The sequence below is a fragment of the Taudactylus pleione genome, unplaced genomic scaffold (assembly GCF_031769625.1).
Source record: "Taudactylus pleione unplaced genomic scaffold, aTauple2 ptg000257l, whole genome shotgun sequence".
In the NCBI taxonomy this organism is placed as follows: domain Eukaryota; kingdom Metazoa; phylum Chordata; class Amphibia; order Anura; family Myobatrachidae; genus Taudactylus; species Taudactylus pleione.
Window position 1 is genome coordinate 190,001 of NW_028284659.1, and position 27,344 is coordinate 217,344.

At 46.4% G+C, this 27,344-nt stretch overlaps 1 protein-coding gene across 1 annotated transcript in view; it reads right to left on the reverse strand.

Moving 5' to 3' along the window:
• LOC148514830 (venom peptide SjAPI-2-like) overlaps positions 1 to 4,366 on the reverse strand; it is a 27,935-nt gene extending 23,569 nt beyond the window's left edge. The window contains exon 1 of the mRNA XM_088480878.1: positions 4,327 to 4,366. The gene's annotated coding sequence lies outside the window, so the exon portion shown is untranslated. The remainder of the gene's footprint in view (positions 1 to 4,326) is intronic.
• Positions 4,367 to 27,344: the final 22,978 nt, after the last annotated feature.

Genomic DNA, 27,344 nt, shown 5'->3' on the forward strand with positions numbered 1-27,344 from the left:
AAGTGCCTAACCCTAACCTCCGTCCCTAGTGCCTAACATTAACCCCCTCTAAGTGCCTAACCCTAACCTCCAACCCTAGTGCCTAACATTAACCCCCCTCTAAGTGCCTAAACCTAACCTCCGTCCCTAGTGCCTAACATTAACCCCCTCTAAGTGCCTAACCCTAACCTCCATCCCTAGTGCCTAACATTAACCCCCCTCTAAGTGCCTAAACCTAACCTCCGTCCCTAGTGCCTAACATTAACCCCCCCCTAAGTGCCTAACCCTAACCTCCGTCCCTAGTGCCTAACATTAACCCCCCTCTCAGTGCTTAACCCTAACCTCCATCCCTAGTGCCTAACATTAACCCCCCTCTAAGTGCCTAAACCTAACCTCCGTCCCTAGTGCCTAACATTAACCCCCCTCTAAGTGCCTAACCCTAACCTTCCTCCCTAGTGCCTAACCTTAGCCCCCCTAAGTGCCTAAACCTAACCATCCTCCCTAGTGCCTAACATTAACCCCCCTCTAAGTGCCTAACCCTAACCTCCATCCCTAGTGCCTAACATTAACCCCCCTCTAAGTGCCTAAACCTAACCTCCGTCCCTAGTGCCTAACATTAACCCCCCCTAAGTGCCTAACCCTAACCTCCGTCCCTAGTGCCTAACATTAACCCCCCTCTCAGTGCCTAACCCTAACCTCCATCCCTAGTGCCTAACATTAACCCCCCTCTAAGTGCCTAACCCTAACCTCCCTCCCTAGTGCCTAACCCTAAACTCCCTCCCTAGTGCCTAACATTAACCCCCCTCTAAGTGCCTAACCCTAACCTCCCTCCCTAGTGCCTAACATTAACCCCCCTCTAAGTGCCTAACCCTAACCTCCCTCCCTAGTGCCTAACCTTAGCCCCCCTAAGTGCCTAAACCTAACCTTCCTCCCTTGTGCCTAACATTAACCCCCCTCTCAGTGCCTAACCCTAACCTCCCTCCCTAGTGCCTAACATTAACCCCCCCTAAGTGCCTAACCCTAACCTCCCTCCCTAGTGCCTAACATTAACCCCCCCTAAGTGCCTAACCCTAACCTCCCTCCCTAGTGCCTAACATTAACCCCCCCTAAGTGCCTAACCCTAACCTCCCTCCCTAGTGCCTAACATTAACCCCCCTCTAAGTGCCTAACCCTAACCTCCCTCCCTAGTGCCTAACCTTAGCCCCCTTAAGTGCCTAAACCTAACCTCCCTCCCTAGTGCCTAATATTAACCCCCCTCTAAGTGCCTAACCCTAACCTCCCTCCCTAGTGCCTAACCTTAGCCCCCCTAAGTGCCTAAACCTAACCTTCCTCCCTAGTGCCTAACATTAACCCCCCTCTAAGTGCCTAACCCTAACCTCCATCCCTAGTGCCTAACATTAACCCCCCTCTAAGTGCCTAACCCTAACCTCCATCCCTAGTGCCTAACATTAACCCCCCACTAAGTGCCTAACCCTAACCCCTTCTTCCCCACAGCCTAAACTTAAGTCTCCTGGGGGGTGCCTAACCCTAACCTCCCCCAGGGGGTGCCTAACCCTAACCCCCCCTTCCCCTAGCCTAAACCTAACCCTCCCGGGAGGTGCCTAACCCTAAGTCCCCCCAGAGCCCTAAAACCCAACCTTTCCCCCCGCGGCTCTCCGCACCCGGCTTACCTTCGTTCGGAATGCCGGGCGTGGGGCTCCCAGGTCTAATGACAGGCGTTGGGATTTCGACACCTGTCATTAGTACCTTGCCGGTATTTGACAGTCGGGAAGCCGGCAGTCAGCATTTCGACCGTCGGCACCCTCGTCCCAGTTCTAATGGAAGAGCGCGAATTCTGCAGAATGCATTGTAGATGGAAGATGCTACTAGAAGAGAGATGTAGTTATAATGCCGACACCCGGGAAGCCGTCTGGCAGAATCCCGGCATCTAAATACCGACATAGGACTAAAGATAGGTGTCGAAATCCTGACAGACGGCTTCCCGAACAAAGGAGGAGGGAGAGTTACGTTTAGGTTCCCCTGGGAGAACTTAGTGTTAGGCACCCCCGGGGGAGGGTTACAGTTAGGCTAGAGGGAGGGCGGCTAGCTTTAGGCACCCCCCCCCCCGGGAGACTTAGGTTTAGACTGTGGGGAAGGGGGGGCTAGCGTTAGGCACCACCCCAGGAGTGTTAGGGTTAGGCACCCCTAAGGGAGAGTTGGGGGGAGAGGGTTAGGGATAAGGTACTTACTATGTCCGTCGGGACTCAGACTGTTCGGTCTTCCGGCATTTCATGCAGCCACTGGGACTACATACCCAACCCGCTAGAAGATTATATCTCCGGAACCCTGCAACATTCATCTCTAGTTCATACTATGCTGCCAGACAGCCTTCATTTAAATTCCCCTGTCCCTCAGCCTTCCTTAGCCTCCGCTGGTCCTTGCAACCCAGCACAGATTACTGCCACATCTACCAGCAAATAGCTATGAGGACAATGAGGGAGCAGAGGAGGAAATTGTTCCCTGAAAGGGAGCAGAGACTATGGTTTGTATGGTGTGAGAAAGGTCCCCAGGTAGTATTGCCATTGTCATCATCATCGTCATCAATTTGGAGCGTTGCTCTTTTTGACTGTAAAGCTGGGTAAACACTATACGATGCATTGTATGATATATATCGTTCCAACACAGATCGGAACCATTTACTGTATCATAAACATTGTACAGTGTGTACTCCCGATCCATCGTTCATGACAATCGTTCATCGCATCTTCTCATATTCTGTTCTGCCCGTCAGGTGGGAAGATGCAATGAACGACGTCATGCAGTTACATGCAGCATGTACCAATACTTTGCGCCATCGTATGTCTGATTGCGAAGCGTGTATGGCACGTGCAAAGTATCGTTACATCGTATCATCGTATAGTGTGTACCCAGCTTTAGAGAATTATGGGCATGCAGAAATAAATAGCATCTTTTATATTAGAAATAAATGTATTTGTAATACAAATGTGGGTTGGAGTATAATCTATTACTTTAGATTTAATAGAGAAATGAAAAATATTGGGGACATTGAATGGATGGCTACAACCATTTCAAATATAATGTGACATTTATAGTATTAATAAATTCAGTGCACGTTCCCTGTAACTAGAAACATGTATATAGGATAGAGATGTATTAACCTAATAAGTGAAACTTTATATAAACAATAATATTCATTATTCTAGTGCTGTGAAGTTTTCTCTTAGTCTATCCTGACTTCTGTACACAATATAGACAACTCTATGATTCTTAAGTTTATCTGTTTTCAAAATATACTGTATATTTATTGTGAGTACAGACCAGCGTAATACATTATTTTTTGTAAAAAACAGCTGCAGTATATTGTATTTTATGTCTTTCATGTTACTATGAGGAACTTCCCACACTAAACAGTTTTGGACAGGAAGAGAAAATAATTATTGATAAGCTCTCTAACTCTTCATCAAGTAAAGATATTAATTCATCGCCACTTCTGAGATGGCGCAGAACCTTTTATATTGGGAATAAGGGAAATCTGCACAGGCAAGAAATCCACAAAAAATGTTTCCCTAACACAGTTTTTACTTTATTATTATTTATTAAGGTTAATACATTTCCAGTTTCTTGCTTACAGAGAGCATATGTTGTCTATACTGTGTACAGAAGCTGAGAGAGAGTAATTGTGCGTACACACGTAGCTATCTGTCACCGCTACGATATCGCTGACAGATCGTTATGCACCCTCCATGGTACACCACCAACTTACCGACGACTATAGCGACTTTGCTTGATATTGAGCAAGTTGACCGGCATGCATGGCCGGTGGACGATATCGCTATCGTCTATATGTGGGCGCGCATCACTGGCAAGTTGGTAGGGACCTTTTAAATGAGCGATTTGAACGATAACAGTAACAATATTTTGTTATCGTTCAAATCGCTCTTTAAAATTGCTACGTGTGTGTACGCACCTTAAGAGAAACTTTCACAGCGCTGGGAAAAATGAATATTATGGTCTATATTTATAATTTTCAATATCATGGATTCTGACTCTAACCGCCACTGAGCGCATCTTACTCACAATACACAAAGGGCGCATCTTACTTACGTTACACAAAGGGCGCATCTTACTTACGTTACACAAAGGGCGCATCTTACTTACGTTACACAAAGGGCGCATCTTACTTACGTTACACAAAGGGCGCATCTTACTTACGTTACACAAAGGGCGCATCTTACTTACGTTACACAAAGGGCGCATCTTACTTACGTTACACAAAGGGCGCATCTTACTTACATTACACAAAGGGTGCATCTTACTTATGTTACACAAAGGGCGCATCTTACTTACGTTACACAAAGGGCGGCGTTTTCTCTGCTGGAAACATTCTGCCCAGGGAAACAGTATTTAAAGAAGATGATTTTTTACGTAACAATGTGAGGCGTGTGGAGGAGGAAACATACGGAGGTGGCGCAATCATGTTACAGTTTGTTTACAGATCTGTTTCGCAATTCCTGAAAGGGACGCTGGCCAAATGCTTTCTCTAACATAGATAAAAATAAATTAGCTATTGCTACACGTATTTATTGTGAGATAACACTAATACTGCTACTATGCCAGTGTGGTGAGATAACACTAATATTACGACTATGCCAGTGTGGTGAGATGACACTAATACTGCTACTATGCCAGTGTGGTGAGATGACACTAATACTGCGACTATACCAGTGTGGTGAGATAACACTAATACTGCTACTATGCCAGTGTGGTGAGATAACACTAATACTACGACTATGCCAGTGTGGTGAGATGACACTAATACTGCTACTATGCCAGCGTGGTGAGATGACACTAATACTGCGACTATGCCAGTGTGGTGAGATAACACTAATACTGCTACTATGCCAGTGTGGTGAGATGTCTCTAATACTGCTACTACGCCAGTGTGGTGAGATAACACTAATACTGCTACTATGCCAGTGTGGTGAGATGACACTAATACTGCTACTACGCCAGTGTGGGGAGATGACACTAATACTGCGACTATGCCAGTGTGGTGAGATGACACTAATACTGCTACTACGCCAGTGTGGTGAGATGACACTAATACTACGACTATGCCAGTGTGGTGAGATGACACTAATACTGCTACTATGCCATTGTGGTGAGATGACACTAATACTACGACTATGCCAGTGTGGTGAGATGACACTAATACTGCTACTATGCCAGTGTGGTGAGATGACACTAATACTGCTACTACGCCAGTGTGGTGAGATGACACTAATACTGCGACTACGCCAGTGTGGTGAGATGACACTAATACTGCTACTACGCCAGTGTGGTGAGATGACACTAATACTGCGACTACGCCAGTGTGGTGAGATGACACTAATGCTGCGACTACGCCAGTGTGGTGAGGTGACACTAATACTGCTACTACGCCAGTGTGGTGAGATGACATTAATACTGCTACTACGCCAGTGTGGTGAGATGACACTAATACTGCTACTACGCCAGTGTGGTGAGATGACACTAATACGGCGACTACGCCAGTGTGGTGAGATGACACTAATACGGCGACTACGCCAGTGTGGTGAGATGACACTAATACGGCGACTACGCCAGTGTGGTGAGATGACACTAATACTGCTACTACGCCAGTGTGGTGAGATGACACTAATACTGCTACTACGCCAGTGTGGTGAGATGACACTAATGCTGCGACTACGCCAGTGTGGTGAGATAACAGTAATACTGCTACTACGCCAGAGTGGTGAGATGACACTAATACTGCGACTACGCCAGTGTGGTGAGATGACACTAATACTGCTACTACGCCAGTGTGGTGAGATGACACTAATACGGCGACTACGCCAGTGTGGTGAGATGACACTAATACGGCGACTACGCCAGTGTGGTGAGATGACACTAATACGGCGACTACGCCAGTGTGGTGAGATGACACTAATACTGCTACTACGCCAGTGTGGTGAGATGACACTAATACTGCTACTACGCCAGTGTGGTGAGATGACACTAATGCTGCGACTACGCCAGTGTGGTGAGATAACAGTAATACTGCTACTACGCCAGTGTGGTGAGATGACACTAATACTGCTACTACGCCAGTGTGGTGAGATGACACTAATGCTGCGACTACGCCAGTGTGGTGAGATGACAGTAATACTGCTACTACGCCAGAGTGGTGAGATGACACTAATACTGCGACTACGCCAGTGTGGTGAGATGACACTAATACTGCTACTACGCCAGTGTGGTGAGATGACACTAATACGGCGACTACGCCAGTGTGGTGAGATGACACTAATACGGCGACTACGCCAGTGTGGTGAGATGACACTAATACGGCGACTACGCCAGTGTGGTGAGATGACACTAATACTGCTACTACGCCAGTGTGGTGAGATGACACTAATACTGCGACTACGCCAGTGTGGTGAGATAACAGTAATACTGCTACTACGCCAGTGTGGTGAGATGACACTAATACTGCGACTACGCCAGTGTGGTGAGATGACACTAATACGGCGACTACGCCAGTGTGGTGAGATGACACTAATACGGCGGCTACGCCAGTGTGGTGAGATGACACTAATACTGCGACTACGCCAGTGTGGTGAGATGACACTAATACTGCTACTACGCCAGTGTGGTGAGATGACACTAATACTGCGACTACGCCAGTGTGGTGAGATAACACTAATACTGCTACTACGCCAGCGTGGTGAGATGGCAGTAATACTGCTACAACGCCAGTGTGGTGAGATGACACTAATACTGCTACTACGCCAGTGTGGTGAGATGACACTAATACTGCTACTACGCCAGTGTTGTGAGATGACACTAATACTGCTACTACGCCAGTGTGGTGAGATGATACTAATACTGCTACTACGCCAGTGTGGTGAGATGATACTAATACTGCTACTACGCCAGTGTGGTGAGATGACACTAATACTGCTACTATGCCAATATGGTGAGATAACACTAATACTACGACTATGCCAGTGTGGTGAGATGACACTAATACTGCTACTATGCCAGTGTGGTGAGATGACACTAATACTGCTACTATGCCAGTGTGGTGAGATAACACTAAAACTGCGACTACGCCAGTGTGGTGAGATGACACTAATACTGCGACTACGCCAGTGTGGTGAGATGACACCAATACAGCTACTATGCCAGTGTGGTGAGATGACACTAATATTGCTACTATGAGAGGGGGTGAGGTAACACTAATACTGCTACTATGCCAGTGTGGTGAGATAACACTAATACTGCGACTACGCCAGTGTGGTGAGATGACACTAATACTGCTACTACGCCAGTGTGGTGAGATGACACCAATACAGCTACTATGCCAGTGTGGTGAGATGACACTAATACTGCTAGTATGCCAGTGTGGTGAGATGACACTAATACTGCTAGTATGCCAGTGTGGTGAGATGACACTAATACTGCTACTACGGCAGTGTGGTGAGATGACACTAATACGGCGACTACGCCAGTGTGGTGAGATGACACTAATACGGCGACTACGCCAGTGTGGTGAGATGACACTAATACGGCGACTACGCCAGTGTGGTGAGATGACACTAATACTGCTACTACGCCAGTGTGGTGAGATGACACTAATACTGCGACTACGCCAGTGTGGTGAGATAACAGTAATACTGCTACTACGCCAGTGTGGTGAGATGACACTAATACTGCGACTACGCCAGTGTGGTGAGATGATACTAATACTGCGAATACGCCAGTGTGGCGAGATGACACTAATACGGCGACTACGCCAGTGTGGCGAGATGACACTAATACGGCGACTACGCCAGTGTGGCGAGATGACACTAATACGGCGACTACGCCAGTGTGGCGAGATGACACTAATACTGCTACTACGCCATTGTGGCGAGATGACACTAATACTGCTACTACGCCAGTGTGGCGAGATGACACTAATACTGCTACTACGCCAGTGTGGCGAGATGACACTAATACTGCTACTACGCCAGTGTGGCGAGATGACACTAATACTGCTACTACGCCAGTGTGGCGAGATGACACTAATACTGCTACTACGCCAGTGTGGCGAGATGACACTTATACTGCTACTACGCCAGTGTGGCGAGATGACACTAATACTGCTACTACGCCAGTGTGGCGAGATGACACTAATACTGCACCTACGCCAGTGTGGCGAGATGACACTAATTCTGCTACTACGCCAGTGTGGCGAGATGACACTAATACTGCTACTACGCCAATATGGTGAGATAACACTAATACTACGACTATGCCAGTGTGGTGTGATAACACTAATTCTACGACTATGCCAGTGTGGTGTGATAACACTAATACTACGACTATGCCAGTGTGGTGAGATGACAATAATACTGCTACTATGTCAGTGTGGTGAGATGACACTAATACTGCTACTATGAGAGGGGGTGAGGTAACACTAATACTGCTACTACACCAGTGTGGTGAGATGACACCAATACAGCTACTATGCCAGTGTGGTGAGATGACACTAATACTGCTTGTATGCCAGTGTGGTGAGATGACACTAATACTGCTACTACGCCAGTGTGGTGAGATGACACTAATACTGCGACTACGCCAGTGTGGTGAGATAACAGTAATACTGCTACTACGCCAGTGTGGTGAGATAACACTAATACTGCTACTCTGCCAGTGTGGTGAGATGACACTAATACTGCTACTCTGCCAGTGTGGTGAGATGACACTAATACTGCTACTATGCCAGTGTGGTGAGATGACACTAATACTGCTACTATGCCAGTGTGGTGAGATGACACTAATACTGCGACTGCGCCAGTGTGGTGAGATAACACTAATACTGCTACTACGCCAGTGTGGTGAGATGACACTAATACTGCTACTACGCCAGTGTGGTGAGATGACACTAATACTGCTACTATGCCAGTGTGGTGAGATGACACTAATACTGCTACTTTGCCAGTGTGGTGAGATGACACTAATACTGCTACTATGAGAGGGGGTGAGGTAACACTAATACTGCTACTATGCCAGTGTGGTGAGATAACACTAATACTGCGACTACGCCAGTGTGGTGAGATGACACTAATACTGCTACTACGCCAGTGTGGTGAGATGACACCAATACAGCTACTATGCCAGTGTGGTGAGATGACACCAATACAGCTACTATGCCAGTGTGGTGAGATGACACAAATACTGCTAGTATGCCAGTGTGGTGAGATGACACTAATACTGCTACTATGCCAGTGTGGTGAGATGACACTAATACTGCGACTGCGCCAGTGTGGTGAGATAACACTAATACTGCTACTACGCCAGTGTGGTGAGATGACACTAATACTGCTACTACGCCAGTGTGGTGAGATGACACTAATATTGCTACTACGCCAGTGTGGTGAGATGACACTAATACTGCTACTACGCCAGTGTGGTGAGATGACACTAATACTGCGACTACGCCAGTGTGTTGAGATAACACTAATACTACGACTACGCCAATGTGGTGAGATAACACTAATACTACGACTATGCCAGTGTGGTGAGATAACACTAATACTACGACTATGCCTGTGTGGTGAGATGACACTAATACTGCTACTATGCCAGTGTGGTGAGATGACACTAATACTGCTACTATGAGAGGGGGTGAGGTAACACTAATACTGCTACTACGCCAGTGTGGTGAGATGACACTAATACTGCGACTACGCCAGTGTGGTGAGATGACACTAATACTGCTACTACGCCAGTGTGGTGAGATGACACCAATACAGCTACTATGCCAGTGTGGTGAGATGACACTAATACTGCTAGTATGCCAGTGTGGTGAGATGACACTAATACTGCTAGTATGCCAGTGTGGTGAGATGACACTAATACTGCGACTGCGCCAGTGTGGTGAGATAACAGTAATACTGCTACTACACCAGTGTGGTGAGATAACACTAATACTGCTACTATGCCAGTGTGGTGAGATGACACTAATACTGCTACTTTGCCAGTGTGGTGAGATGACACTAATACTGCGACTATGCTAGTGTGGTGAGATAACAGTAATACTGCTACTACGCCAGTGTGGTGAGATAACACTAATACTGCTACTACGCCAGTGTGGTGAGATGACACTAATACTGCTACTATGCCAGTGTGGTGAGATGACACTAATACTGCTACTACGCCAGTGTGGTGAGATGACACTAATACTGCTACTACGCCAGTGTGGTGAGATGACATTAATACTGCTACTACGCCAGTGTGGTGAGATGACACTAATACTTCTACTACGCCAGTGTGGTGAGACGACACTAATACTGCTACTACGCCAGTGTGGTGAGACGACACTAATACTGCTACTACGCCAGTGTGGCGAGACGACACTAATACTGCTACTACGCCAGTGTGGCGAGATGACACTAATACTGCTACTACGCCAGTGTGGCGAGATGACACTAATACTGCTACTACGCCAGTGTGGTGAGATGACACTAATACTGCTACTACGCCAGTGTGGTGAGATGACACTAATACTGCTACTACGCCAATGTGGTGAGATGACACTAATACTACGACTATGCCAATGTGGTGAGATAACACTAATACTACGACTATGCCAGTGTGGTGAGATAACACTAATACTACGACTATGCCAGTGTGGTGAGATGACACTAATACTGCTACTATGAGAGGGGGTGAGGTAACACTAATACTGCTACTATGCCAGTGTGGTGAGATAACACTAATACTGCGACTACGCCAGTGTGGTGAGATGACACCAATACAGCTACTATGCCAGTGTGGTGAGATGACACTAATACTGCTAGTATGCCAGTGTGTTGAGATGACACTAATACTGCTACTACGCCAGCGTGGTGAGATGGCACTAATACTGCTACTATGCCAGCGTGGTGAGATGGCACTAATACTGCTACTACGCCAGTGTGGTGAGATGACACCAATACAGCTACTATGCCAGTGTGGTGAGATGACACTAATACTGCTAGTATGCCAGTGTGGTGAGATGACACTAATACTTCTACTACGCCAGTGTGGCGAGATGACACTAATACTGCTACTACGCCAGTGTGGCGAGATGACACTAATACTGCTACTACGCCAGTGTGGTGAGATGACACTAATACTGCTACTACGCCAAAGTGGTGAGATAACACTAATACTACGACTATGCCAATGTGGTGAGATAACACTAATACTACGACTATGCCAGTGTGGTGAGATAACACTAATACTACGACTATGCCAGTGTGGTGAGATGACACTAATACTGCTACTATGCCAGTGCGGTGAGATGACACTAATACTGCGACTACGCCAGTGTGGTGAGATGACACTAATACTGCAACTACGCCAGTGTGGTGAGATGACAGTAATACTGCTTCTACGCCAGTGTGGTGAGATGACACTAATACTGCTATTATGCCAGTGTGGTGAGATGACACTAATACTGCTACTATGCCAGTGTGGTGAGATGACACTAATACTGCTACTTTGCAAGTGTGGTGAGATGACACTAATACTGCGACTACGCCAGTGTGGTGAGTTAACAGTAATACTGCTACTACGCCAGTGTGGAGAGATGACACTAATACTGCTACTACGCCAGTGTGGTGAGATGACATTAATACTGCTACTACGTCAGTGTGGTGAGATGACACTAATACTTCTACTACGCCAGTGTGGTGAGATGACACTAATACTTCTACTACGCCAGTGTGGTGAGATGACACTAATACTGCTACTACGCCAGTGTGGTGAGATGACACTAATACTGCTACTACGCCAGTGTGGTGAGATGACACTAATACTGCTACTACGCCAGTGTGGTGAGATGACACTAATACTGCTACTACGCCAGTGTGGTGAGATGACACTAATACTGCTACTACGCCAGTGTGGTGAGATGACACTAATACTGCTACTACGCCAGTGTGGTGAGATGACACTAATACTGCTACTCCGCCAGTGTGGTGAGGTAACACTAATACTGCTACTAGGCCAGTGTGGTGAGATGACACTAATACTGCTTCTACGCCAGTGTGGTGAGATAACACTAATACTGCTACTACGCCAGTGTGGTGAGGTAACACTAATACTGCTACTAGGCCAGTGTGGTGAGATAACACTAATACTGCTTCTACGCCAGTGTGGGGAGATAACACTAATACTGCTTCTACGCCAGTGTGGTGAGATAACACTAATACTGCTTCTACGCCAGTGTGGTGAGATAACACTAATACTGCTTCTACGCCAGTGTGGTGAGATAACACTAATACTGCTTCTACGCCAGTGTGGTGAGATAACACTAATACTGCTACTACGCCAGTGTGGTGAGGTAACACTAATACTGCTACTAGGCCAGTGTGGTGAGATGACACTAATACTGCTACTACGCCAGTGTGCTGAGATAACACTAATACTGCTACTACGCCAGTGTGGTGAGATAACACTAATACTGCGACTACGCCAGTGTGGTGAGATAGCACTAATACTGCTACTACGCCAGTGTGGTGAGATGACACTAAAACTGTGACTACGCCAGTGTGGTGAGATAACACTAATACTGCTACTCTGACAGTGTGGTGAGATGGCACTAATACTGCTACTATGCCAGTGTGGTGAGATGATACTAATACTGCTACTATGCCAGTGTGGTGAGATAACACTAATAATGCTACTAGGCCAGTGTGGTGAGGTGACACTAATACTGCTACTACGCCAGTGTGGTGAGATAACACTAATACTGCTATTACGCCAGTTTGGTGAGATGACACTAATACTGCTACTACGCCAGTGTGGTGAGATGGCACTAATACTGCTACTACGCCAGTGTGGTGAGATAACACTAATACTGCTACTACACCAGTTTGGTGAGATAACACTAATACTGCTACTCCGCCAGTGTGGTGAGATAACACTAATACTGCTATTACGCCAGTGTGGTGAGATGACACTAATACAGCGACTACGCCAGTGTGGTGAGATGACACCAGTGTGGTGAGATGACAGTAATACTGTTACTACGCCAGTGTGGTGAGATGACACTAATACTGCTACTACACCAGTGTGGTGAGATGACACTAATACTGCTACTACGCCAGTGTGGTGAGATGACACTAATACTGCTACTACGCCAGTGTGGTGAGATGACACTAATGCAGCGACTACGCCAGTGTGGTGAGATAACAGTAACACTGCTACTACGCCAGTGTGGTGAGATGACACTAATACTGCGACTACGCCAGTGTGTTGAGATGACACTAATACTGCGACTACGCCAGTGTGGTGAGATGACACTAATACAGCGACTACGCCAGTGTGGTGAGATTGCACTAATACTGCTACTACGCCAGTGTGGTGAGATGACACTAATACTGCGACTAAGCCAGTGTGGTGAGATGACACTAATACAGCGACTACGCCAGTGTGGTGAGATGACACTAATACTGCTACTACGCCAGTGTGGTGAGATGACACTAATACTGCTACTACGCCAGTGTGGTGAGATGACACTAATACTGCTACTCCGCCAGTGTGGTGAGATAACACTAATACTGCTATTACGCCAGTGTGGTGAGATGACACTAATACAGCGACTACGCCAGTGTGGTGAGATGACACTAATACTGCTACTACGCCAGTGTGGTGAGATGACACTAATACTGCTACTACGCCAGTGTGGTGAGATGACACTAATACTGCTACTACGCCAGTGTGGTGAGATGACACAAATACTGCTACTAAGCCAGTGTGGTGAGATGACACTAATGCAGCGACTACGCCAGTGTGGTGAGATAACAGTAATACTGCTACTACGCCAGTGTGGTGAGATGACACTAATACTGCGACTACGCCAGTGTGGTGAGATGACACTAATACTGCGACTACGCCAGTGTGGTGAGATGACACTAATACAGCGACTACGCCAGTGTGGTGAGATTGCACTAATACTGCTACTACGCCAGTGTGGTGAGATGACACTAATACTGCGACTAAGCCAGTGTGGTGAGATGACACTAATACAGCGACTACGCCAGTGTGGTGAGATGACACTAATACTGCTACTACGCCAGTGTGGTGAGATGACACTAATACTGCTACTACGCCAGTGTGGTGAGATGACACTAATACTGCTACTACGCCAGTGTGGTGAGATGACACTAATACTGCTACTACGCAAGTGTGGTGAGATGACACTAATACTGCTACTATGCCAGTGTGGTGAGATGACACTAATACTGCTACTACGCCAGTTTGGTGAGATAACACTAATACTACGACTACGCCAGTGTGGTGAGAGAACAGTAATACTACTACTACGCCAGTGTGGTGAGTTGACACTAATACTGCTACTACGCCAGTGTGGTGAGGTGACACTAATACTGCTACTACGCCAGTGTGGTGAGATGACACTAATAATGCGATTATGCCAGTGTGGTGAGATGACAGTAATACTGCTGCTACGCCAGTGTGGTGAGATAACACTAATACTGCTTCTACGCCAGTGTGGTGAGATAACACTAATACTGCTACTACGCCAGTGTGGTGAGATAGCACTAATACTGCGACTACGCCAGTGTGGTGAGATGACACTAAGACTGCGACTACGCCAGTGTGGTGAGATGACACTAATACTGCTACTATGCCAGTGTGGTGAGTTGACACTAATACTTCGACTACGCCAGTGTGGTGAGTTGACACTAATACTGCTACTACGCCAGAGTGGTGGGATGACACTAATGCTGCGACTACACCAGTGTGGTGAGATGACACTAATACTGCGACTAAGCCAGTGTGGTGAGATGACACTAATACTGCTACTACGCCAGTGTGGTGAGATGACACTAATACTGCTACTGCGCCAGTGTGGTGAGATGACACTAATACTGCTACTGCGCCAGTGTGGTGAGATGACACTAATACTGCTACTACGCCAGTGTGGTGAGATGGCACTAATACTGCTACAACGCCAGTGTGGTGAGATGACACTAATACTGCTACTACGCCAGTGTGTAGAGATTACACTAATACTGCGACTACGTCAGTGTGGTGAGATGACACTAGTACTGCGACTACGCCAGTGTGGTGAGATGACACTAATACTGCGACTACGCCAGTGTGGTGAGTTGACACTAATACTGCTACTACGCCAGTGTGGTGAGATGCCACTAATACTGCGACTACGCCAGTGTGGTGAGATGACACTAATATTGCTACTACCCCAGTGTGGTGAGATGACACTAATTCTGCTACTACCCCAGTGTGGTGAGATAACACTAATACTGCTACTACGCCAGTGTGGTGAGATAACACTAATACTGCTACTACGCCAGTGTGGTGAGATAACACTAATACTGCTACTACGCCAGTGTGGTGAGATGACACTAATACTGCTACTACGCCAGTGTGGTGAGATGACACTAATACTGCTACTACGCCAGTGTGGTGAGATAACACTAATACTGCTACTATGCCAGTGTGGTGAGATAACAGTAATACTGCTACTATGCCAGTGTGGTGAGATGACACTAATACTTCTACTGTGGTGAGATGACACTAATACTGCTACTACACCAGTGTGGTGAGATGACACTAATACTGCTACTACGCCAGTGTGGTGAAATGACACTAATACTGCTACTACACCAGTGTGGTGAGATAACACTAATACTGCTACTAGGCCAGTGTGGTGAGATAACACTAATACTGCTACTAGGCCAGTGTGTTGAGATAACACTAATACTGCTACTACGCCAGTGTGGTGAGATGACAGTAATACTGCTGCTACGCGAGTGTGGTGAGATGACACTAATACTGCTACTACGCCAGTGTGGTGAGATAACACTAATACTGCTACTACGACAGTGTGGTGAGATGACACTAATACTGCTACTACGCCAGTGTGGTGAGATGACACTAATACTGCTACTATGCCAGTGTGGTGAAATGACACTAATACGGCGACTACGCCAGTGTGGTGAGATGACACTAATACTGCTACTACGCCAGTGTGGTGAGATGACACTAATACTGCTACTATGCAAGTGTGGTGAGATGACACTAATACTGCTACTACGCCAGTTTGGTGAGATAACACTAATACTACGACTACGCCAGTGTGGTGAGAGAACAGTAATACTACTACTACTCCAGTGTGGTGAGGTGACACTAATACTGCTACTACGCCAGTGTGGTGAGATGACACTAATACTGCTACTACGCCAGTGTGGTGAGATGCCACTAATACTGCTACTACGCCAGTGTTGTGAGATGCCACTAATACTGCTACTACGCCAGTGTGGTGAGATAACACTAATACTGCTACTACGCCAGTGTGGTGAGATAACACTAATACTGCTACTACCTCAGTGTGGTGAGATGACACTAATACTGCTACTACGCCAGTGTGGTGAGATGACACTAATACTGCTACTACGCCAGTGTGGTGAGATAACACTAATACTGCTACTATTCCAGTGTGGTGAGATGACACTAATACTGCTACTACGCCAGTGTGGTGAGATAACAGTAATACTGCTACTACGCCAGTGTGGTGAGATGAGACTAATACTGCTACTACGCCAGTGTGGTCAGATGACACTAATACTGCTACTACGCCAGTGTGGTGAGATGACACTAATACTGCGACTACGCCAGTGTGGTGAGATGACACTAATACTGCTACTACGCCAGTGTGGTGAGATGACACTAATACTGCGACTACGCCAGTGTGGTGAGATGACACTAATACTGCGACTACGCCAGTGTGGTGAGATGACACTAATACTTCGACTACGCCAGTGTGGTGAGATGACACTAATACTGCGACTACGCCAGTGTGGTGAGATGACACTAATACTGCGACTACGCTAGTGTGGTGAGATAACACTAATACTGCTACTATGCCAGTGTGGTGAGATAACAGTAATACTGCTACTATGCCAGTGTGGTGAGATGACACTAATACTGCTACTACGCCAGTGTGGTGAGATGACACTAATACTGCTACTACGCCAGTGTGGTGAGATAACACTAATACTGCTACTATGCCAGTGTGGTGAGATAACAGTAATACTGCTACTATGCCAGTGTGGTGAGATGACACTAATACTGCTACTACGCCAGTGTGGTGAGATGACACTAATACTGCTACTACGCCAGTGTGGTGAGATGACACTAATACTGCTACTACGCCAGTGTGGTGAGATAACACGACACTAATACTGCTACTGTGGTGAGATGACACTAATACTGCTACTACACCAGTGTGGTGAGATGACACTAATACTGCTACTACGCCAGTGTGGTGAGATGACACTAATACTGCTACTACACCAGTGTGGTGAGATAACACTAATACTGCTACTACGCCAGTGTGGTGAGATAACACTAATACTGCTACTAGGCCAGTGTGTTGAGATAACACTAATACTGCTACTACGCCAGTGTGGTGAGATGACACTAATACTGCTGCTACGCGAGTGTGGTGAGATGACACTAATACTGCTACTACGCCAGTGTGGTGAGATGACACTAATACTGCTACTACGACAGTGTGGTGAGATGACACTAATACTGCTACTCCGCCAGTGTGGTGAGATGACACTAATACTGCTACTACGCCAGTGTGGTGAGATGACACTAATACGGCGACTACGCCAGTGTGGTGAGATGACACTAATACTGCTACTACGCCAGTGTGGTGAGATGACACTAATACTGCTACTATGCAAGTGTGGTGAGATGACACTAATACTGCTACTACGCCAGTTTGGTGAGATAACACTAATACTACGACTACGCCAGTGTGGTGAGATAACAGTAATACTACTACTACGCCAGTGTGGTGAGGTGACACTAATACTGCTACTACGCCAGTGTGGTGAGATGACACTAATACTGCTACTACGCCACTGTGGTGAGATGACACTAATAATGCGATTATGCCAGTGTGGTGAGATGACAGTAATACTGCGACTACGCCAGTGTGGTGAGATGACACTAATACTGCTACTACGCCAGTGTGGTGAGCTGACACTAATACTGCTACTACGCCAGTGTGGTGAGATGACACTAATACTGCGACTACGCCAGTGTGGTGATATAACAGTAACACTGCTACTACACCAGTGTGGTGAGATAACAGTAACACTGCTACTACGCCAATGTGGTGAGATGACACTAATACTGCTAGTATGCCAGTGTGGTCAGATGACACTAATACTGCTACTATGCCAGTGTGGTGAGATGACACTAATACTTCGACTACGCCAGTGTGGTGAGATGACACTAATACTGCGACTACGCCAGTGTGGTGAGATGACACTAATATTGCTACTACGCCAGTGTGGTGAGATGACACTAATACTGCTACTACGCCAGTGTGGTGAGATAACACTAATACTGCTACTATGCCAGTGTGGTGAGATAACAGTAATACTGCTACTATGCCAGTGTGGTGAGATGACACTAATACTGCTACTACGCCAGTGTGGTGAGATGACACTAATACTGCTACTACGCCAGTGTGGTGAGATGACACTAATACTGCTACTACGCCAGTGTGGTGAGATGACACTAATACTGCTACTACGCCAGTGTGGTGAGATAACACGACACTAATACTGCTACTGTGGTGAGATGACACTAATACTGCTACTACACCAGTGTGGTGAGATGACACTAATACTGCTACTACGCCACTGTGGTGAGATGACACTAATACTGCTACTACACCAGTGTGGTGAGATAACACTAATACTGCTACTACGCCAGTGTGGTGAGATAACACTAATACTGCTACTAGGCCAGTGTGTTGAGATAACACTAATACTGCTACTACGCCAGTGTGGTGAGATGACACTAATACTGCTGCTACGCGAGTGTGGTGAGATGACACTAATACTGCTACTACGCCAGTGTGGTGAGATGACACTAATACTGCTGCTACGCCAGTGTGGTGAGATGACACTAATACTGCTAATACGCCAGTGTGGTGAGATGACAGTAATACTGCTACTACGCCAGTGTGGTGAGATGACACTAATACGGCGACTACGCCAGTGTGGTGAGATGACACTAATACTGCTACTACGCCAGTGTGGTGAGATGACACTAATACTGCTACTATGCAAGTGTGGTGAGATGACACTAATACTGCTACTACGCCAGTTTGGTGAGATAACACTAATACTACGACTACGCCAGTGTGGTGAGATAACAGTAATACTACTACTACGCCAGTGTGGTGAGGTGACACTAATACTGCTACTACGCCAGTGTGGTGAGATGACACTAATACTGCTACTACGCCACTGTGGTGAGATGACACTAATAATGCGATTATGCCAGTGTGGTGAGATGACAGTAATACTGCGACTACGCCAGTGTGGTGAGATGACACTAATACTGCTACTACGCCAGTGTGGTGAGCTGACACTAATACTGCTACTACGCCAGTGTGGTGAGATGACACTAATACTGCGACTACGCCAGTGTGGTGAGATAACAGTAACACTGCTACTACACCAGTGTGGTGAGATAACAGTAACACTGCTACTACGCCAGTGTGGTGAGATGACACTAATACTGCTAGTATGCCAGTGTGGTCAGATGACACTAATACTGCTACTGCGCCAGTGTGGTGAGATAGCACTAATACTGCGACTACGCCAGTGTGGTGAGATGACACTAATACTGCGACTACGCCAGTGTGGTGAGATGACACTAATACTGCTACTACGCCAGTGTGGTGAGATGACACTAATACTTCGACTACGCCATTGTGGTGAGATGACACTAATAATGCGATTATGCCAGTGTGGTGAGATGACAGTAATACTGCGACTACGCCAGTGTGGTGAGATGACACTAATACTGCTACTACGCCAGTGTGGTGAGATAACAGTAATACTTCTACTACGCCAGTGTGGTGAGATGAGACTAATACTGCTACTACGCCAGTGTGGTGAGATAGCACTAATACTGCGACTACGCCAGTGTGGTGAGATGACACTAATACTGCGACTACGCCAGTGTGGTGAGATGACACTAATACTGCGACTACGCCAGTGTGGTGAGATGACACTAATACTTCGACTACGCCAGTGTGGTGAGATGACACTAATACTGCGACTACGCCAGTGTGGTGAGATGACACTAATACTGCGACTACGCCAGTGTGGTGAGATGACACTAATACTTCGACTACGCCAGTGTGGTGAGATGACACTAATACTGCGACTACGCCAGTGTGGTGAGATGACACTAATATTGCTACTACGCCAGTGTGGTGAGATGACACTAATACTGCTACTACGCCAGTGTGGTGAGATGACACTAATACTGCGACTACGCCAGTGTGGTGAGATGACACTAATACTTCGACTACGCCAGTGTGGTGAGATGACACTAATACTGCGACTACGCCAGTGTGGTGAGATGACACTAATATTGCTACTACGCCAGTGTGGTGAGATGACACTAATACTGCTACTACGCCAGTGTGGTGAGATAACACTAATACTGCTACTATGCCAGTGTGGTGAGATAACAGTAATACTGCTACTACGCCAGTGTGGTGAGATAACAGTAATACTGCTATTACGCCAGTGTGGTGAGATAACAGTAATACTGCTACTATGCCAGTGTGGTGAGATAACACTAATACTACGACTATGAGAGGGGGGTGAGATAACACTAATACTGCTACTATGAGAGGGGGGTGAGATGCCCACACGGCGTCTTTTGCAGCAGTGTGACTGCGTCAGTATGCTAATGCCACAGCCGATGGAATTTGTACAGAGACATCCAAGGGCTGTGGTGCTAATCCCCTGCTGTGTGTATTAAGCCATACATTGGTCATACCGTCAGAGATTGTGCCAGCCTTATAGAGGTGCATAATCTCCATCTCAACATGGTAGCCATAAGGATGCATGAGCAGACAAAGGCCCTCATTCAGAGCCGCACGTTAACAACAGTACGCTCGTTGCGTTCCGATGTTGACTAAACGCGCATGCGTCGGTGTTACACTGCGCATGTGCGTACGGCAGATTGCGAGCTTTTTTTCTCTCGTTCCTAAAATAGCGTACAGGAAGTGACATGTCAAATGTGATTGACAGAACAGGGCGTTTTTGGGTGTTGACGGGGGTGGAGTTGAAAAAACGCAGGCGTGGCGAGGCGTTTTTGGGGCGTACATACATTAGCAGATGCGAACGTCAAATGTGTTCGGACCGTCTCATACGTCACTGGAACATCCGCTTTCCCTTCAAAATGCTCGCACAGCTTAGGGTCAGGATTACTCGACCACATTGGCGATGGCCTTCTCCTCCGTCCCGGGACTCAACGATGGTGCTGCGATTAATCGCGGCTGGTCAGTAAAGTAATTAGTGTTGGATTGCAAACCGGCTTGGTATGTGTTTGGAAAGCAGTTTATTGGGATAGCACAAAAGCGTACGCAGGTGGAAATCAGAGCTGCTAATGTCATGATTACACAATCAATTAGCGTACATTTTTGGTGTTTTATTTTGGCCACAATTTGTTGGTTATGGCCTATTGTAACAATAATGTCATCATGTTTTAATTAGCTCCCCTTTTTTTTGGTTTACTGTGGAATTTGCATCGTTATGTGATTTTTTAAACGTTCCTTAAAGAGGCCTTTTTTTTTTTTTAAGAGGGTCAGTTTTTGCCTTTAGGGCCAGGATTAAATGTAACCCATTTGGACAATAATGTCACAATACAATGGCAGTTTTTTTATTTAAATTTATTGTTTAAACACAAACAAATTGGCCTAATATTTTGTTGCCTTTTTTTTGTGGCAAAGATATTTGTTAAAAAAAAAAAAAAAGCCATAACTGGTAACATAAACGTAAATAACAAATTTAAAAACATTTCACAAGAAAGGAGAGGGAAGTTTTGACCAGAAAGGAATATGAGCCAAGCACAGAAGGAGTGTGGGAAAAGTTGCCATTGCTGTCACCGTTTTCTCGCCCGTTTGGCTGGGTGAGGGTGGGCGCCAGACCGGGTCCGGGATGCCATCGGGCTGGCCTGTCCAGAGGCAGATGTTGTGGCCTCTGGACTAGGCACAGGGCTAGGCACATTTGGAGGATTGGCTGATGTTGTGCCAGAGGTGGAGGATCCGGATGTTCCGGCAGGAAGGGAGGTCGGCTCCACCATGTGCTGGCGAACGAGCTGCTCCAGGGCATCGGCGATGCGGATGTTGGCCCTGGTATTTTCCGCCAGGGCCTGAGCAATGGTCACGTTGGCCGCAGCATTTTGCTCCAGGGCCTCAGCCACCCGTATCAGACTGGCGTCCATCCTCTGCAGAATCTCCGTATGGAAATCCGATTTAAAATTGAGTTCTGTGAGGAGGCCCACTGCCTGCGAGGGGGCACGCCCTGGACTGGCTTCTGCAGGGTCCTCAGCCGGATGTACTGGTTCCTCCCCTGCAGAGCCAGCAGAAATTCTGCGGCCAAGGCTCCCCTCTGGAGCAGACTCATCCGCCTCTGTCTCTGTTAGGAAAAATGCCAAAAGACTCACATTAGAATCTACATATTGGCACAATAGCATTTCAGAGTTGGTGACATCACAAGACTTACCTTGGCCAACATGAGGAGCCGCAAAGTCTGGCATGTCCGTATCCATGTTGGACACGCCAAACACCTCCACAGCCTGCACACACCCCTGTGCCAGCTCTTCTAAGTCTGTCAACTCCAATGACACAGGGGTGGGACCCCCACCTGTCCCCCTTGCATGCCTAGCCCTGTCGGCAAGTTTTTGCTTGAGACGATATTTGAAGTCTGCCCATCTGTGGAATGAAATTGGAACCATTATCCTTTTTTTTACAATGGGGTTTGTTTATAGGATGGGAAAGTGTTTACTTACCGCCGTTTGACATCCCGGGCTAGACGGACATAATCACCCACCCTATTGACAGCAACGGCGACCTCCTCCCACATTCTCCACTTCTGGCTTTGGCTCATATTCCTGGCTGCCTGGGGCAGGATGTCAACGCACTTCTGGATCAAAACCTCCATCTCCTTGCTTGTGAAATGTGGCTGCCTTTTTTTTTTGGCAGCTTTGGCGGGTTGACTGGGGCCAGCAGTCTCTTCCATGTCATCCTCCTCACCTATTTGGGTAAATATGCAGATTTAGCCACTTCACAACTTGCACAATATTATGTTTTAAAAGAATCATTGAGACAAAATGCATGAAGGCCTTACCGCCGGAATTTTGGCCATTGTTTCCCTGGTCTGAAGCCATGTCTCTGCTTCCAGAATGAAATCAACCAGAAATTAAATGTGATTTCGTGACGTATTTTGGACTGTTGGTGTAGTGACTTGCATTTGCGAACTAATTAACGCATTTTGGACTGTTGGTGTAGTGACTTGCATTTGCGAACTAATTAACGCATTTTTCGAGGCTTATTCATCATGTAAACCAGTTTTGCTTTTCCCTTTTCCATTTTTGGGGTCCATTTGACCCCTATTTGACGTACGGTGTGCAATGTCGTTTTCATCGATGGCCAAATGTGTGTTTCGCCTATTTTATGTGTTGGCTTGCACCAATTTGACAAACATAAAATCACCCTCTAAATTTTTGATGTCTCATTTTTGGCTTTTTTACAGTTTATACGTATCATGACAATACCCCGGCATGTAAGCAGCTATGGATGGTATCATAAAGCTAAGTTGTTTTATGTTACTTTTGGGGTGGCTCAAAAGCCTTACATTGTAAACTTTGAATTTCAGGTAGATCTGGGGCGAATTGTTCTGGCCCTGCTCCCGGAAGACGACCAACCTCAAACTCGTCCCAGGCGTAGGCATCGTAGGCATGCAAGGCCCCAGATATTTCGAACACGTGTCACCCTTTTTGGAATGCCCGATGATGAGGTTTTAAGACGCTACCGTCTACCTCCCAAAATCATCATAGACACTCTCTCATTAATAGAAAGTGATCTTGAGCGGCAAATTGACAGTCCAACAGCAATACCACCACTGACGCAATTTATGGCGGTGTTACATTTCTGTGCCTCAGGATCGTTTCAAACAACGGTGGGAATAGTGGCGGGCATCTCCCAATCCTCCTTTTCCCGGATCCTGAGGGCAGTGATGGAGGCACTTTTCAAGCACCTCCATCATTTTATTAAAATGCCTTTGGATATGGGTGCCATTAGTGTGGGCAAGGCCAATTTTTACCAAATAGCTGGCTTCCCACACATCATAGGGGTTGTGGATGGTACTCACATACCACTTCAGCCTCCAGCACGGCTGGAGGCAATATTTAGAAACCGTAAACACTATCACTCCCTGAATGTAATGGTGGTATGTGATGCCTCCCTCCAGATCCTGTCCCTGAATGCTAAATTACCAGGAAGTGCTCATGACTCCTTCGTCATCCGGCAATCAGGGATATGGCAGAAATTAACCAACCTACAAGCTGGTGATGCGTGGCTTTTGGGTAAGTGGAGACCTTTAGTACATAACAATGTTAAGCTTGATACACAGTGTTCCTGATGTTGTCTATTTTTTTTCACAGGAGACAGTGGATACCCTTGCATGTCCTGGCTGCTCACTCCTTATTTGGCTCCCACACCAGGGCCACAAAGTGCATATAATTCCGCACTTACAGCCACCAGGCAAGTGGTGGAGCGCTGTATCGGCCTTTTAAAAGGCCGTTTCAGATGCCTCCACCGCTCTGGTGGCGAGCTCATGTATGTGCCGGATATGGTGTCTAAAATTGTGGTCCTGTGTGGGATATTTCACAACATTGCCATAAGGAGTGGTGTCCCAATGCAGCCAGAGGATGCCTTACCTGAGGATGGCCCCCCCGAGGTTGGTCGGAGGTCAGTATGTGGGGGGGCCATACGCGATGATGTTGTTGCCAGATTTTTTAGGTAAGTTGTAACAAAACTACAGTGTTTATACCTAATGTGTTTGTGTTTGTTTGCGAACATCTAATTTTGTGTTTTTTTTCTCACCATCTTCTGTTTGTTCACATAATCTTTGGCACTCCAACGCTCACTACTTCCTGCTACCCTTACCAAACCTGGATCTGGTCCTTTTGGGCATATATTCTGGAACCCATATCGCAACGCCATGTTTGTGGAATCATGTTGGCATGGTCCTTCGTCAACCAGTTCTTGATTTTTTGTTGTTATTTAATTATTTCTGGGTATGTGTTGTATTTGAATTTATCACTGTGTTCTTTTTTTGGGAGTGACCACTTTGTTTTCTCTGTTATGTTGTGAATAAATGTTTGGAGAGTGAAATGGTCTTCCTTTTTTGGGACGTTAACAGCAAGTGTAACCAGGTTAACACAAGTTACATTTGACTAAGGGGTAATCCAGTACTGACGCCAGTTGAGCTAAACTGAAATGTTTTCAGCTTCCCAACCCACACCAAAAGGAAGCCTGGCCCAACCTTGGGATTTGTAAGATTGGCCTATGCAGCTTGCGCACCAACTAGGAACCTGTAAAATGTAGAAATATGTAATTGACACTACACCCAAAAAGGGAAATGACATTGTTACTGTTATGTGTTTCTTGTGTCTGTTTGACATACAAAGACAAAACCCAATCTAACTTTTAAAAAAGGGAAATCCTTGCAGGAACAGTCTACTTATGTCAGGCTAAACTATCTTGGTTTAGGATTTAAAAAATGAGCCAGAACGTATATTTGTATGAAAAAATTTATTTTGAAAATTTAACAAAACTAAAAAAACTAATGCCGAAGGAGGCCAGACAGCCGGTCGAGGGCCACAAGAATGCCAATTACATGTTGGCGCATCTGGCCAACACTATCCGCCACCTCTTGCCGACGCCTCTGTTCCTCTGTGGGTGAGAAAAGTGTGTGGGTTAATACAACAATAGGGAATCCACATTAAAAAAACAAAAACACAACGAAATCACTCCTAAACCTAAAAAAAAATAAAAAAAGGGGGTGCTGCCAAAAATACAAGGCCTATGTACAAATTCCCACAGGTGTGATATGTGTATGTTGAAATCACCAGGAAGAGGTAAAGGCAAACTGCGAAATCACCAAAAGTCAAGCCACAAAAACACAAAGAAAGGCACGACACATGATTACATACAAACAGTTTGTGCTTTAAAAAAAAACAAAATAAAAACATACCGGGAGCCAAAACGGGAGCTCCGGAAATGCCTCCATGATCCTCCTCGGAGGATCCGTCATTCCCCAAAGAATGGGGAGGAGTTATGATGGACTCCGGGGAGGGGGTAATTGGAAGAGGGGTGGGTGGAGGAGAGGGGGAAGTGGGACGGAGGGGAAGGAGGCACGACATTTCCGGGAGAGGGTCTGGGAAGGATGGGGAGGAGTGGGGAATAGGGGAAAGATTTGGGGTGGAGTGTTGGCTGGGGGTTGGGGATAGTGGCCGGGAACGCCGTCTGGACGGACGGTGACGGCGGAGTCTTGGCTGTCCCCCTAAAATATGTCAAAGAAATTGCGGTTAGTTTATGGACAAATCCGGGGACCAAAACTAAAAAAAAAACACAACCCAAAAAATAAGCCAAATAGGAGTAGAATGAATAAATCAGAAATAGAGGGAAAACATGCACACGCAGATATGAGTACAAATAATAAATAGGACAGACAGGAAAACATGCACACGCAGATATGAGTACAAATAATAAATAGGACAGACAGGAAAACATGCACACGCAGATATGAGTACAAATAATAAATAGGACAGACAGGAAAACATGCACACGCAGATATGAGTACAAATAATAAATAGGACAGACAGGAAAACATGCACACGCAGATATGAGTACAAATAATAAATAGGACAGACAGGAAAACATGCACACGCAGTTTGCCCCACAAACACAAACATGAAAACCACAATACATAACACTTACTTTCCAGTATCTGCATGCGAAAGCATGCCAGCAAGCGGGGCGTCGCCGTTGCAGGTCGGACCACCTGCGCTCCAGCTGCCCGATGTTGCGGCGTGAGCCGAAGGACCGCAGGCGGGACCGTGCCTCCGCATACGCGGAGCGCTTCTGCCGGTTGCTGATGGGTGGAGGCTGGCTGGTGATCCAGCGATCCATGACCTCCGTAAGCACCAGCAGCTCGTGCCTGGTGAATGCGGAGGCTCTCATGATGGCAATGGTGTTTTTCATAAAAATCATTTTTGATAAAGTGTGTAAAAATTTTCTGATTGGCTAATGTATTTTGGAAATTAACAGGAGCAATTTTATTGGTTAGTGTATGAGTCATGTGTTCGACAGGGCCAGAAATCTCTGGAGAGTTAGGATAGGCTTGATGCAGTGACATGCGTAAGCA